Below are 14155 nucleotides of genomic sequence, written 5' to 3'. Positions count from 1 at the left end.
TGTAAGAAACACTTGAAATAAAAGGAAATAGGTCCTTACTACATTTCCTGCCATTTTCAATCACGGAGGTTACCAGTGGAAATTTCGGAAATGACCAGAAAACTGATAATATTTACAACTCCGGCTACTTTAGGAAGCGTTTTCACTTGAATTTGCTTTCAAATATTAGGAATTAGGTTTATACAGCTCAAAACTTGTGTAGAAAGACTGTAAGTGAGGACTATACTGTTTATGTTTATAATTGGAGGCCGAATTTCTCTCGCGTTTTCTGTGTGAATCAGTTAATATGCTGACGATTCCAGTATATAGTTGTAGGAACACTCTCTAATTCTGGACAAACTCTTCAAATACACAATTATAGTTTCCGGAAATGAATAAAAACTTGTAAGAAACACTTGAAATAAAAGGAAATAGGTCCTTACTACATTTCCTGCCATTTTCAATCACGGAGGTTACCAGTGGAAATTTCGGAAATGACCAGAAAACTGATAATATTTACAACTCCGGCTACTTTAGGAAGCGTTTTCACTTGAATTTGCTTTCAAATATTAGGAATTAGGTTTATACAGCTCAAAACTTGTGTAGAAAGACTGTAAGTGAGGACTATACTGTTTATGTTTATAATTGGAGGCCGAATTTCTCTGGCGTTTTCTGTGTGAATAAGTTACAATGCTGAGGATTGGACTATATAGTTGTAGGAACTCTCACTAATTGTGGTAAAAGTCTTCAAATACGCAATTATAGTTTCCAGAAATGATTAAAAACTTGAAAGAAACACTTGAAATAAAAGGAAATAGATTCATACTACATTTTCTGCCATTTTCATTCATGGAGATTACCAGTGGAAAGCTTGGAAATGACCAGAAAACTGATGATATTTACAACTCCGGTAACTTTAGGGAGCGTTTTCAGTACAATTTGCTTTCAAATGTTAGGAATTCAGGGTTATACAGCTCAAAATTTGTTTAGAAACACTGTAAGTAAGGACGATACTGTTTATGTTTATCATTGGAGGCCGAATTTCTCTCGCGTTTTCTGTGTGAATCAGTTAAAATTCTGACGATTCCAGTATATAGTTGTAGGAACACTCTCTAATTCTGGACAAACTCTTCAAATACACAATTATAGTTTCTGGAAATGATTAAAAACTTGTAAGAAACACTTGAAATAAAAGGAAATAGGTCCTTACTACATTTCCTGCCATTTTCAATCACGGAGGTTACCAGTGGAAAGTTCGGAAATGACCAGAAAACTGATAATATTTACAACTCCGGCTACTTTAGGAAGCGTTTTCACTTGAATTTGCTTTCAAATATTAGGAATTAGGTTTATAGAGCTCAAAACTTGTGTAGAAAGACTGTAAGTGAGGACTATACTGTTTATGTTTATAATTGGAGGCCGAATTTCTCTGGCGTTTTCTGTGTGAATAAGTTACAATGCTGACGATTGGACTATATAGTTGTAGGAACTCTCACTAATTGTGGTAAAACTCTTCAAATACGCAATTATAGTTTCCAGAAATGATTAAAAACTTGAAAGAAACACTTGAAATAAAAGGAAATAGATTCATACTACATTTTCTGCCATTTTCATTCATGGAGATTACCAGTGGAAAGCTTGGAAATGACCAGAAACCTGATAATATTTACAACTCCGGTTACTTTAGGAAACGTTTTCACTTGAATTTGCTTTCAAATATTAGGAATTAGGTTTATACAGCTCAAAACTTGTGTAGAAAGACTGTAAGTGAGGACTATACTGTTTATGTTTATAATTGGAGGCCGAATTTCTCTCGCGTTTTCTGTGTGAATCAGTTAATATGCTGACGATTCCAGTATATAGTTGTAGGAACACTCTCTAATTCTGGACAAACTCTTCAAATACACAATTATAGTTTCCGGAAATGAATAAAAACTTGTAAGAAACACTTGAAATAAAAGGAAATAGGTCCTTACTACATTTCCTGCCATTTTCAATCACGGAGGTTACCAGTGGAAATTTCGGAAATGACCAGAAAACTGATAATATTTACAACTCCGGCTACTTTAGGAAGCGTTTTCACTTGAATTTGCTTTCAAATATTAGGAATTAGGTTTATACAGCTCAAAACTTGTGTAGAAAGACTGTAAGTGAGGACTATACTGTTTATGTTTGTCATTGGAGGCCGAATTTCTCTGGCGTTTTCTGTGTGAATCAGATAAAATGCTCATGATTCCTTTATATAGTTGTAGGAACACTCTCTAATTCTGGTCAAACTCTTTAAATACGCAATTATAGTTTCCAGAGATCATTAAAAACCTGTAAGAAACACTTGAAATAAAAGGAAATAGGTTCTTACTACATTTCCTGCCATTTTCAATCACGGAGGTTACCAGTGGAATGTTCGGAAATGACTCGAAAACTGAAAATATTTACAACTCCAGCGACATTAGGAAGCGTTTTCACTTAAATTTGCTTTCAAATATTAGGAATTAGGTTTATACAGCTCAAAACTTGTGTAGAAAGACTGTAAGTGAGGACTATACTGTTTATGTTTATAATTGGAGGCCGAATTTCTCTTTCGTTTCTTGTGTGAATAAGTTACAATGCTGATGATTGGACTATATAGTTGTAGGAACTCTCACTAATTGTGGTAAAACTCTTCAAATACGCAATTATAGTTTCCAGAAATGATTAAAAACTTGAAAGAAACACTTGAAATAAAAGGAAATAGATTCATACTACATTTTCTGCCATTTTCATTCATGGAGATTACCAGTGGAAAGCTTGGAAATGACCAGAAACCTGATGATATTTACAACTCCGATTACTTTAGGGAGCGTTTTCAGTACAATTTGCTTTCAAATGTTAGGAATTCAGGGTTATACAGCTCAAAATTTGTTTAGAAACACTGTAAGTAAGGACGATACTGTTTATGTTTATAATTGGAGGCCGAATTTCTCTCGCGTTTTCTGTGTGAATCAGTTAATATGCTGACGATTCCAGTATATAGTTGTAGGAACACTCTCTAATTCTGGACAAACTCTTCAAATACACAATTATAGTTTCCGGAAATGAATAAAAACTTGTAAGAAACACTTGAAATAAAAGGAAATAGGTCCTTACTACATTTCCTGCCATTTTCAATCACGGAGGTTACCAGTGGAAATTTCGGAAATGACCAGAAAACTGATAATATTTACAACTCCGGCTACTTTAGGAAGCGTTTTCACTTGAATTTGCTTTCAAATATTAGGAATTAGGTTTATACAGCTCAAAACTTGTGTAGAAAGACTGTAAGTGAGGACTATACTGTTTATGTTTATAATTGGAGGCCGAATTTCTCTCGCGTTTTCTGTGTGAATCAGTTAATATGCTGACGATTCCAGTATATAGTTGTAGGAACACTCTCTAATTCTGGACAAACTCTTCAAATACACAATTATAGTTTCCGGAAATGAATAAAAACTTGTAAGAAACACTTGAAATAAAAGGAAATAGGTCCTTACTACATTTCCTGCCATTTTCAATCACGGAGGTTACCAGTGGAAATTTCGGAAATGACCAGAAAACTGATAATATTTACAACTCCGGCTACTTTAGGAAGCGTTTTCACTTGAATTTGCTTTCAAATATTAGGAATTAGGTTTATACAGCTCAAAACTTGTGTAGAAAGACTGTAAGTGAGGACTATACTGTTTATGTTTATAATTGGAGGCCGAATTTCTCTTTCGTTTCCTGTGTGAATAAGTTACAATGCTGATGATTGGACTATATAGTTGTAGGAACTCTCACTAATTGTGGTAAAACTCTTCAAATACGCAATTATAGTTTCCAGAAATGATTAAAAACTTGAAAGAAACACTTGAAATAAAAGGAAATAGATTCATACTACATTTTCTGCCATTTTCATTCATGGAGATTACCAGTGGAAAGCTTGGAAATGACCAGAAAACTGATGATATTTACAACTCCGATTACTTTAGGGAGCGTTTTCAGTACAATTTGCTTTCAAATGTTAGGAATTCAGGGTTATACAGCTCAAAATTTGTTTAGAAACACTGTAAGTAAGGACGATACTGTTTATGTTTATAATTGGAGGCCGAATTTCTCTCGCGTTTTCTGTGTGAATCAGTTAATATGCTGACGATTCCAGTATATAGTTGTAGGAACACTCTCTAATTCTGGACAAACTCTTCAAATACACAATTATAGTTTCCGGAAATGAATAAAAACTTGTAAGAAACACTTGAAATAAAAGGAAATAGGTCCTTACTACATTTCCTGCCATTTTCAATCACGGAGGTTACCAGTGGAAATTTCGGAAATGACCAGAAAACTGATAATATTTACAACTCCGGCTACTTTAGGAAGCGTTTTCACTTGAATTTGCTTTCAAATATTAGGAATTAGGTTTATACAGCTCAAAACTTGTGTAGAAAGACTGTAAGTGAGGACTATACTGTTTATGTTTATAATTGGAGGACGAATTTCTCTCGCGTTTTCTGTGTGAATCAGTTAATATGCTGACGATTCCAGTATATAGTTGTAGGAACACTCTCTAATTCTGGACAAACTCTTCAAATACGCAATTATAGTTTCCGGAAATGAATAAAAACTTGTAAGAAACACTTGAAATAAAAGGAAATAGGTCCTTACTACATTTCCTGCCATTTTCAATCACGGAGGTTACCAGTGGAAATTTCGGAAATGACCAGAAAACTGATAATATTTACAACTCCGGCTACTTTAGGAAGCGTTTTCACTTGAATTTGCTTTCAAATATTAGGAATTAGGTTTATACAGCTCAAAACTTGTGTAGAAAGACTGTAAGTGAGGACTATACTGTTTATGTTTATAATTGGAGGTCGAATTTCTCTGGCGTTTTCTGTGTGAATAAGTTACAATGCTGAGGATTGGACTATATAGTTGTAGGAACTCTCACTAATTGTGGTAAAAGTCTTCAAATACGCAATTATAGTTTCCAGAAATGATTAAAAACTTGAAAGAAACACTTGAAATAAAAGGAAATAGATTCATACTACATTTTCTGCCATTTTCATTCATGGAGATTACCAGTGGAAAGCTTGGAAATGACCAGAAAACTGATGATATTTACAACTCCGGTAACTTTAGGGAGCGTTTTCAGTACAATTTGCTTTCAAATGTTAGGAATTCAGGGTTATACAGCTCAAAATTTGTTTAGAAACACTGTAAGTGAGGACGATACTGTTTATGTTTATCATTGGAGGCCGAATTTCTCTCGCGTTTTCTGTGTGAATCAGTTAAAATTCTGACGATTCCAGTATATAGTTGTAGGAACACTCTCTAATTCTGGACAAACTCTTCAAATACGCAATTATAGTTTCCAGAGATCATTAAAAACCTGTAAGAAACACTTGAAATAAAAGGAAATAGGTTCTTACTACATTTCCTGCCATTTTCAATCACGGAGGTTACCAGTGGAATGTTCGGAAATGACTCGAAAACTGAAAATATTTACAACTCCAGCGACATTAGGAAGCGTTTTCACTTAAATTTGCTTTCAAATATTAGGAATTAGGTTTATACAGCTCAAAACTTGTGTAGAAAGACTGTAAGTGAGGACTATACTGTTTATGTTTATAATTGGAGGCCGAATTTCTCTGGCGTTTTCTGTGTGAATAAGTTACAATGCTGTCTATTCAAGTTTATAGTTGTAGGAACTCTCACTAATTGTGGTAAAACTCTTCAAATAAGCAATTATAGTTTTCAGAAACGATTAAAAACTTGTAAGAAACACTTGAAATAAAAGGAAATAGATTCATACTACATTTTCTGCCATTTTCATTCATGGAGATTACCAGTGGAAAGCTTGGAAATGACCAGAAAACTGATAATATTTGCAACTCCCGTTACTTTAGGGAGCGTTTTCAGTACAATTTGCTTTCCAATGTTAGGAATTCAGGGTTATACAGCTCAAAATTTGTTTAGAAACACTGTAAGTAAGGACGATACTGTTTATGTTTATAATTGGAGGCCGAATTTCTCTCGCGTTTTCTGTGTGAATCAGTTAAAATTCTGACGATTCCAGTATATAGTTGTAGGAACACTCTCTAATTCTGGACAAACTCTTCAAATACACAATTATAGTTTCTGGAAATGATTAAAAACTTGTAAGAAACACTTGAAATAAAAGGAAATAGGTCCTTACTACATTTCCTGCCATTTTCAATCACGGAGGTTACCAGTGGAAATTTCGGAAATGACCAGAAAACTGATAATATTTACAACTCCGGCTACTTTAGGAAGCGTTTTCACTTGAATTTGCTTTCAAATATTAGGAATTAGGTTTATACAGCTCAAAACTTGTGTAGAAAGACTGTAAGTGAGGACTATACTGTTTATGTTTATAATTGGAGGCCGAATTTCTCTTTCGTTTTCTGTGTGAATAAGTTACAATGCTGACGATTGGACTATATAGTTGTAGGAACTCTCACTAATTGTGGTAAAACTCTTCAAATACGCAATTATAGTTTCCAGAAATGATTAAAAAGTTGAAAGAAACACTTGAAATAAAAGGAAATAGATTCATACTACATTTTCTGCCATTTTCATTCATGGAGATTACCAGTGGAAAGCTTGGAAATGACCAGAAACCTGATGATATTTACAACTCCGATTACTTTAGGGAGCGTTTTCAGTACAATTTGCTTTCAAATGTTAGGAATTCAGGGTTATACAGCTCAAAATTTGTTTAGAAACACTGTAAGTAAGGACGATACTGTTTATGTTTATAATTGGAGGCCGAATTTCTCTCGCGTTTTCTGTGTGAATCAGTTAATATGCTGACGATTCCAGTATATAGTTGTAGGAACACTCTCTAATTCTGGACAAACTCTTCAAATACACAATTATAGTTTCCGGAAATGAATAAAAACTTGTAAGAAACACTTGAAATAAAAGGAAATAGGTCCTTACTACATTTCCTGCCATTTTCAATCACGGAGGTTACCAGTGGAAATTTCGGAAATGACCAGAAAACTGATAATATTTACAACTCCGGCTACTTTAGGAAGCGTTTTCACTTGAATTTGCTTTCAAATATTAGGAATTAGGTTTATACAGCTCAAAACTTGTGTAGAAAGACTGTAAGTGAGGACTATACTGTTTATGTTTATAATTGGAGGCCGAATTTCTCTCGCGTTTTCTGTGTGAATCAGTTAATATGCTGACGATTCCAGTATATAGTTGTAGGAACACTCTCTAATTCTGGACAAACTCTTCAAATACACAATTATAGTTTCCAGAAATGAATAAAAACTTGTAAGAAACACTTGAAATAAAAGGAAATAGGTCCTTACTACATTTCCTGCCATTTTCAATCACGGAGGTTACCAGTGGAAATTTCGGAAATGACCAGAAAACTGATAATATTTACAACTCCGGCTACTTTAGGAAGCGTTTTCACTTGAATTTGCTTTCAAATATTAGGAATTAGGTTTATACAGCTCAAAACTTGTGTAGAAAGACTGTAAGTGAGGACTATACTGTTTATGTTTATAATTGGAGGCCGAATTTCTCTGGCGTTTTCTGTGTGAATAAGTTACAATGCTGACGATTGGACTATATAGTTGTAGGAACTCTCACTAATTGTGGTAAAACTCTTCAAATACGCAATTATAGTTTCCAGAAATGATTAAAAACTTGAAAGAAACACTTGAAATAAAAGGAAATAGATTCATACTACATTTTCTGCCATTTTCATTCATGGAGATTACCAGTGGAAAGCTTGGAAATGACCAGAAAACTGATGATATTTACAACTCCGGTAACTTTAGGGAGCGTTTTCAGTACAATTTGCTTTCAAATGTTAGGAATTCAGGGTTATACAGCTCAAAATTTGTTTAGAAACACTGTAAGTAAGTACGATACTGTTTATGTTTATAATTGGAGGCCGAATTTCTCTCGCGTTTTCTGTGTGAATCAGTTAAAATTCTGACGATTCCAGTATATAGTTGTAGGAACACTCTCTAATTCTGGACAAACTCTTCAAATACACAATTATAGTTTCTGGAAATGATTAAAAACTTGTAAGAAACACTTGAAATAAAAGGAAATAGGTCCTTACTACATTTCCTGCCATTTTCAATCACGGAGGTTACCAGTGGAAAGTTCGGAAATGACCAGAAAACTGATAATATTTACAACTCCGGCTACTTTAGGAAGCGTTTTCACTTGAATTTGCTTTCAAATATTAGGAATTAGGTTTATACAGCTCAAAACTTGTGTAGAAAGACTGTAAGTGAGGACTATACTGTTTATGTTTATAATTGGAGGCCGAATTTCTCTGGCGTTTTCTGTGTGAATAAGTTACAATGCTGACGATTGGACTATATAGTTGTAGGAACTCTCACTAATTGTGGTAAAACTCTTCAAATACGCAATTATAGTTTCCAGAAATGATTAAAAACTTGAAAGAAACACTTGAAATAAAAGGAAATAGATTCATACTACATTTTCTGCCATTTTCTTTCATGGAGATTACCAGTGGAAAGCTTGGAAATGACCAGAAACCTGATAATATTTATAACTCCGGTTACTTTAGGAAACGTTTTCACTTGAATTTGCTTTCAAATATTAGGAATTAGGTTTATACAGCTCAAAACTTGTGTAGAAATACTGTAAGTGAGGACTATACTGTTTATGTTTATAATTGGAGGCCGAATTTCTCTCGCGTTTTCTGTGTGAATCAGTTAATATGCTGACGATTCCAGTATATAGTTGTAGGAACCCTCTCTAATTCTGGACAAACTCTTCAAATACACAATTATAGTTTCCGGAAATGAATAAAAACTTGTAAGAAACACTTGAAATAAAAGGAAATAGGTCCTTACTACATTTCCTGCCATTTTCAATCACGGAGGTTACCAGTGGAAATTTCGGAAATGACCAGAAAACTGATAATATTTACAACTCCGGCTACTTTAGGAAGCGTTTTCACTTGAATTTGCTTTCAAATATTAGGAATTAGGTTTATACAGCTCAAAACTTGTGTAGAAAGACTGTAAGTGAGGACTATACTGTTTATGTTTGTCATTGGAGGCCGAATTTCTCTGGCGTTTTCTGTGTGAATCAGATAAAATGCTGATGATTCCTTTATATAGTTGTAGGAACACTCTCTAATTCTGGTCAAACTCTTTAAATACGCAATTATAGTTTCCAGAGATCATTAAAAACCTGTAAGAAACACTTGAAATAAAAGGAAATAGGTTCTTACTACATTTCCTGCCATTTTCAATCACGGAGGTTACCAGTGGAATGTTCGGAAATGACTCGAAAACTGAAAATATTTACAACTCCAGCGACATTAGGAAGCGTTTTCACTTAAATTTGCTTTCAAATATTAGGAATTAGGTTTATACAGCTCAAAACTTGTGTAGAAAGACTGTAAGTGAGGACTATACTGTTTATGTTTATAATTGGAGGCCGAATTTCTCTGGCGTTTTCTGTGTGAATAAGTTACAATGCTGTCTATTCAAGTTTATAGTCGTAGGAACTCTCACTAATTGTGGTAAAACTCTTCAAATAAGCAATTATAGTTTTCAGAAACGATTAAAAACTTGTAAGAAACACTTGAAATAAAAGGAAATAGATTCATACTACATTTTCTGCCATTTTCATTCATGGAGATTACCAGTGGAAAGCTTGGAAATGACCAGAAAACTGATAATATTTGCAACTCCCGTTACTTTAGGGAGCGTTTTCAGTACAATTTGCTTTCCAATGTTAGGAATTCAGGGTTATACAGCTCAAAATTTGTTTAGAAACACTGTAAGTAAGGACGATACTGTTTATGTTTATAATTGGAGGCCGAATTTCTCTCGCGTTTTCTGTGTGAATCAGTTAAAATTCTGACGATTCCAGTATATAGTTGTAGGAACACTCTCTAATTCTGGACAAACTCTTCAAATACACAATTATAGTTTCTGGAAATGATTAAAAACTTGTAAGAAACACTTGAAATAAAAGGAAATAGGTCCTTACTACATTTCCTGCCATTTTCAATCACGGAGGTTACCAGTGGAAAGTTAGGAAATGACCAGAAAACTGATAATATTTACAACTCCGGCTACTTTAGGAAGCGTTTTCACTTGAATTTGCTTTCAAATATTAGGAATTAGGTTTATACAGCTCAAAACTTGTGTAGAAAGACTGTAAGTGAGGACTATACTGTTTATGTTTATAATTGGAGGCCGAATTTCTCTTTCGTTTTCTGTGTGAATAAGTTACAATGCTGACGATTGGACTATATAGTTGTAGGAACTCTCACTAATTGTGGTAAAACTCTTCAAATACGCAATTATAGTTTCCAGAAATGATTAAAAACTTGAAAGAAACACTTGAAATAAAAGGAAATAGATTCATACTACATTTTCTGCCATTTTCATTCATGGAGATTACCAGTGGAAAGCTTGGAAATGACCAGAAACCTGATGATATTTACAACTCCGGTTACTTTAGGGAGCGTTTTCAGTACAATTTGCTTTCAAATGTTAGGAATTCAGGGTTATACAGCTCAAAATTTGTTTAGAAACATTGTAAGTAAGGACGATACTGTTTATGTTTATAATTGGAGGCCGAATTTCTCTCCCGTTTTCTGTGTGAATCAGTTAATATGCTGACGATTCCAGTATATAGTTGTAGGAACACTCTCTAATTCTGGACAAACTCTTCAAATACACAATTATAGTTTCCGGAAATGAATAAAAACTTGTAAGAAACACTTGAAATAAAAGGAAATAGGTCCTTACTACATTTCCTGCCATTTTCAATCACGGAGGTTACCAGTGGAAATTTCGGAAATGACCAGAAAACTGATAATATTTACAACTCCGGCTACTTTAGGAAGCGTTTTCACTTGAATTTGCTTTCAAATATTAGGAATTAGGTTTATACAGCTCAAAACTTGTGTAGAAAGACTGTAAGTGAGGACTATACTGTTTATGTTTATAATTGGAGGCCGAATTTCTCTTTCGTTTCCTGTGTGAATAAGTTACAATGCTGATGATTGGACTATATAGTTGTAGGAACTCTCACTAATTGTGGTAAAACTCTTCAAATACGCAATTATAGTTTCCAGAAATGATTAAAAACTTGAAAGAAACACTTGAAATAAAAGGAAATAGATTCATACTACATTTTCTGCCATTTTCATTCATGGAGATTACCAGTGGAAAGCTAGGAAATGACCAGAAAGCTGATGATATTTACAACTCCGATTACTTTAGGGAGCGTTTTCAGTACAATTTGCTTTCAAATGTTAGGAATTCAGGGTTATACAGCTCAAAATTTGTTTAGAAACACTGTAAGTAAGGACGATACTGTTTATGTTTATAATTGGAGGCCGAATTTCTCTCGCGTTTTCTGTGTGAATCAGTTAATATGCTGACGATTCCAGTATATAGTTGTAGGAACACTCTCTAATTCTGGACAAACTCTTCAAATACACAATTATAGTTTCCGGAAATGAATAAAAACTTGTAAGAAACACTTGAAATAAAAGGAAATAGGTCCTTACTACATTTCCTGCCATTTTCAATCACGGAGGTTACCAGTGGAAATTTCGGAAATGACCAGAAAACTGATAATATTTACAACTCCGGCTACTTTAGGAAGCGTTTTCACTTGAATTTGCTTTCAAATATTAGGAATTAGGTTTATACAGCTCAAAACTTGTGTAGAAAGACTGTAAGTGAGGACTATACTGTTTATGTTTATAATTGGAGGCCGAATTTCTCTCGCGTTTTCTGTGTGAATCAGTTAATATGCTGACGATTCCAGTATATAGTTGTAGGAACACTCTCTAATTCTGGACAAACTCTTCAAATACACAATTATAGTTTCCAGAAATGAATAAAAACTTGTAAGAAACACTGGAAATAAAAGGAAATAGGTCCTTACTACATTTCCTGCCATTTTCAATCACGGAGGTTACCAGTGGAAATTTCGGAAATGACCAGAAAACTGATAATATTTACAACTCCGGCTACTTTAGGAAGCGTTTTCACTTGAATTTGCTTTCAAATATTAGGAATTAGGTTTATACAGCTCAAAACTTGTGTAGAAAGACTGTAAGTGAGGACTATACTGTTTATGTTTATAATTGGAGGCCGAATTTCTCTGGCGTTTTCTGTGTGAATAAGTTACAATGCTGACGATTGGACTATATAGTTGTAGGAACTCTCACTAATTGTGGTAAAACTCTTCAAATACGCAATTATAGTTTCCAGAAATGATTAAAAACTTGAAAGAAACACTTGAAATAAAAGGAAATAGATTCATACTACATTTTCTGCCATTTTCATTCATGGAGATTACCAGTGGAAAGCTTGGAAATGACCAGAAAACTGATGATATTTACAACTCCGGTAACTTTAGGGAGCGTTTTCAGTACAATTTGCTTTCAAATGTTAGGAATTCAGGGTTATACAGCTCAAAATTTGTTTAGAAACACTGTAAGTAAGTACGATACTGTTTATGTTTATAATTGGAGGCCGAATTTCTCTCGCGTTTTCTGTGTGAATCAGTTAAAATTCTGACGATTCCAGTATATAGTTGTAGGAACACTCTCTAATTCTGGACAAACTCTTCAAATACACAATTATAGTTTCTGGAAATGATTAAAAACTTGTAAGAAACACTTGAAATAAAAGGAAATAGGTCCTTACTACATTTCCTGCCATTTTCAATCACGGAGGTTACCAGTGGAAAGTTCGGAAATGACCAGAAAACTGATAATATTTACAACTCCGGCTACTTTAGGAAGCGTTTTCACTTGAATTTGCTTTCAAATATTAGGAATTAGGTTTATACAGCTCAAAACTTGTGTAGAAAGACTGTAAGTGAGGACTATACTGTTTATGTTTATAATTGGAGGCCGAATTTCTCTGGCGTTTTCTGTGTGAATAAGTTACAATGCTGACGATTGGACTATATAGTTGTAGGAACTCTCACTAATTGTGGTAAAACTCTTCAAATATGCAATTATAGTTTCCAGAAATGATTAAAAACTTGAAAGAAACACTTGAAATAAAAGGAAATAGATTCATACTACATTTTCTGCCATTTTCATTCATGGAGATTACCAGTGGAAAGCTTGGAAATGACCAGAAACCTGATAATATTTATAACTCCGGTTACTTTAGGAAACGTTTTCACTTGAATTTGCTTTCAAATATTAGGAATTAGGTTTATACAGCTCAAAACTTGTGTAGAAATACTGTAAGTGAGGACTATACTGTTTATGTTTATAATTGGAGGCCGAATTTCTCTCGCGTTTTCTGTGTGAATCAGTTAATATGCTGACGATTCCAGTATATAGTTGTAGGAACCCTCTCTAATTCTGGACAAACTCTTCAAATACACAATTATAGTTTCCGGAAATGAATAAAAACTTGTAAGAAACACTTGAAATAAAAGGAAATAGGTCCTTACTACATTTCCTGCCATTTTCAATCACGGAGGTTACCAGTGGAAATTTCGGAAATGACCAGAAAACTGATAATATTTACAACTCCGGCTACTTTAGGAAGCGTTTTCACTTGAATTTGCTTTCAAATATTAGGAATTAGGTTTATACAGCTCAAAACTTGTGTAGAAAGACTGTAAGTGAGGACTATACTGTTTATGTTTGTCATTGGAGGCCGAATTTCTCTGGCGTTTTCTGTGTGAATCAGATAAAATGCTGATGATTCCTTTATATAGTTGTAGGAACACTCTCTAATTCTGGTCAAACTCTTTAAATACGCAATTATAGTTTCCAGAGATCATTAAAAACCTGTAAGAAACACTTGAAATAAAAGGAAATAGGTTCTTACTACATTTCCTGCCATTTTCAATCACGGAGGTTACCAGTGGAATGTTCGGAAATGACTCGAAAACTGAAAATATTTACAACTCCAGCGACATTAGGAAGCGTTTTCACTTAAATTTGCTTTCAAATATTAGGAATTAGGTTTATACAGCTCAAAACTTGTGTAGAAAGACTGTAAGTGAGGACTATACTGTTTATGTTTATAATTGGAGGCCGAATTTCTCTGGCGTTTTCTGTGTGAATAAGTTACAATGCTGTCTATTCAAGTTTATAGTTGTAGGAACTCTCACTAATTGTGGTAAAACTCTTCAAATAAGCAAT

This window comes from Myotis daubentonii, chromosome X, assembly GCF_963259705.1.
Source record: "Myotis daubentonii chromosome X, mMyoDau2.1, whole genome shotgun sequence".
NCBI lineage: Eukaryota > Metazoa > Chordata > Mammalia > Chiroptera > Vespertilionidae > Myotis > Myotis daubentonii.
The sequence above is the reverse complement of the archived record's forward strand: the minus strand, read 5'-3'. Positions refer to the sequence as shown.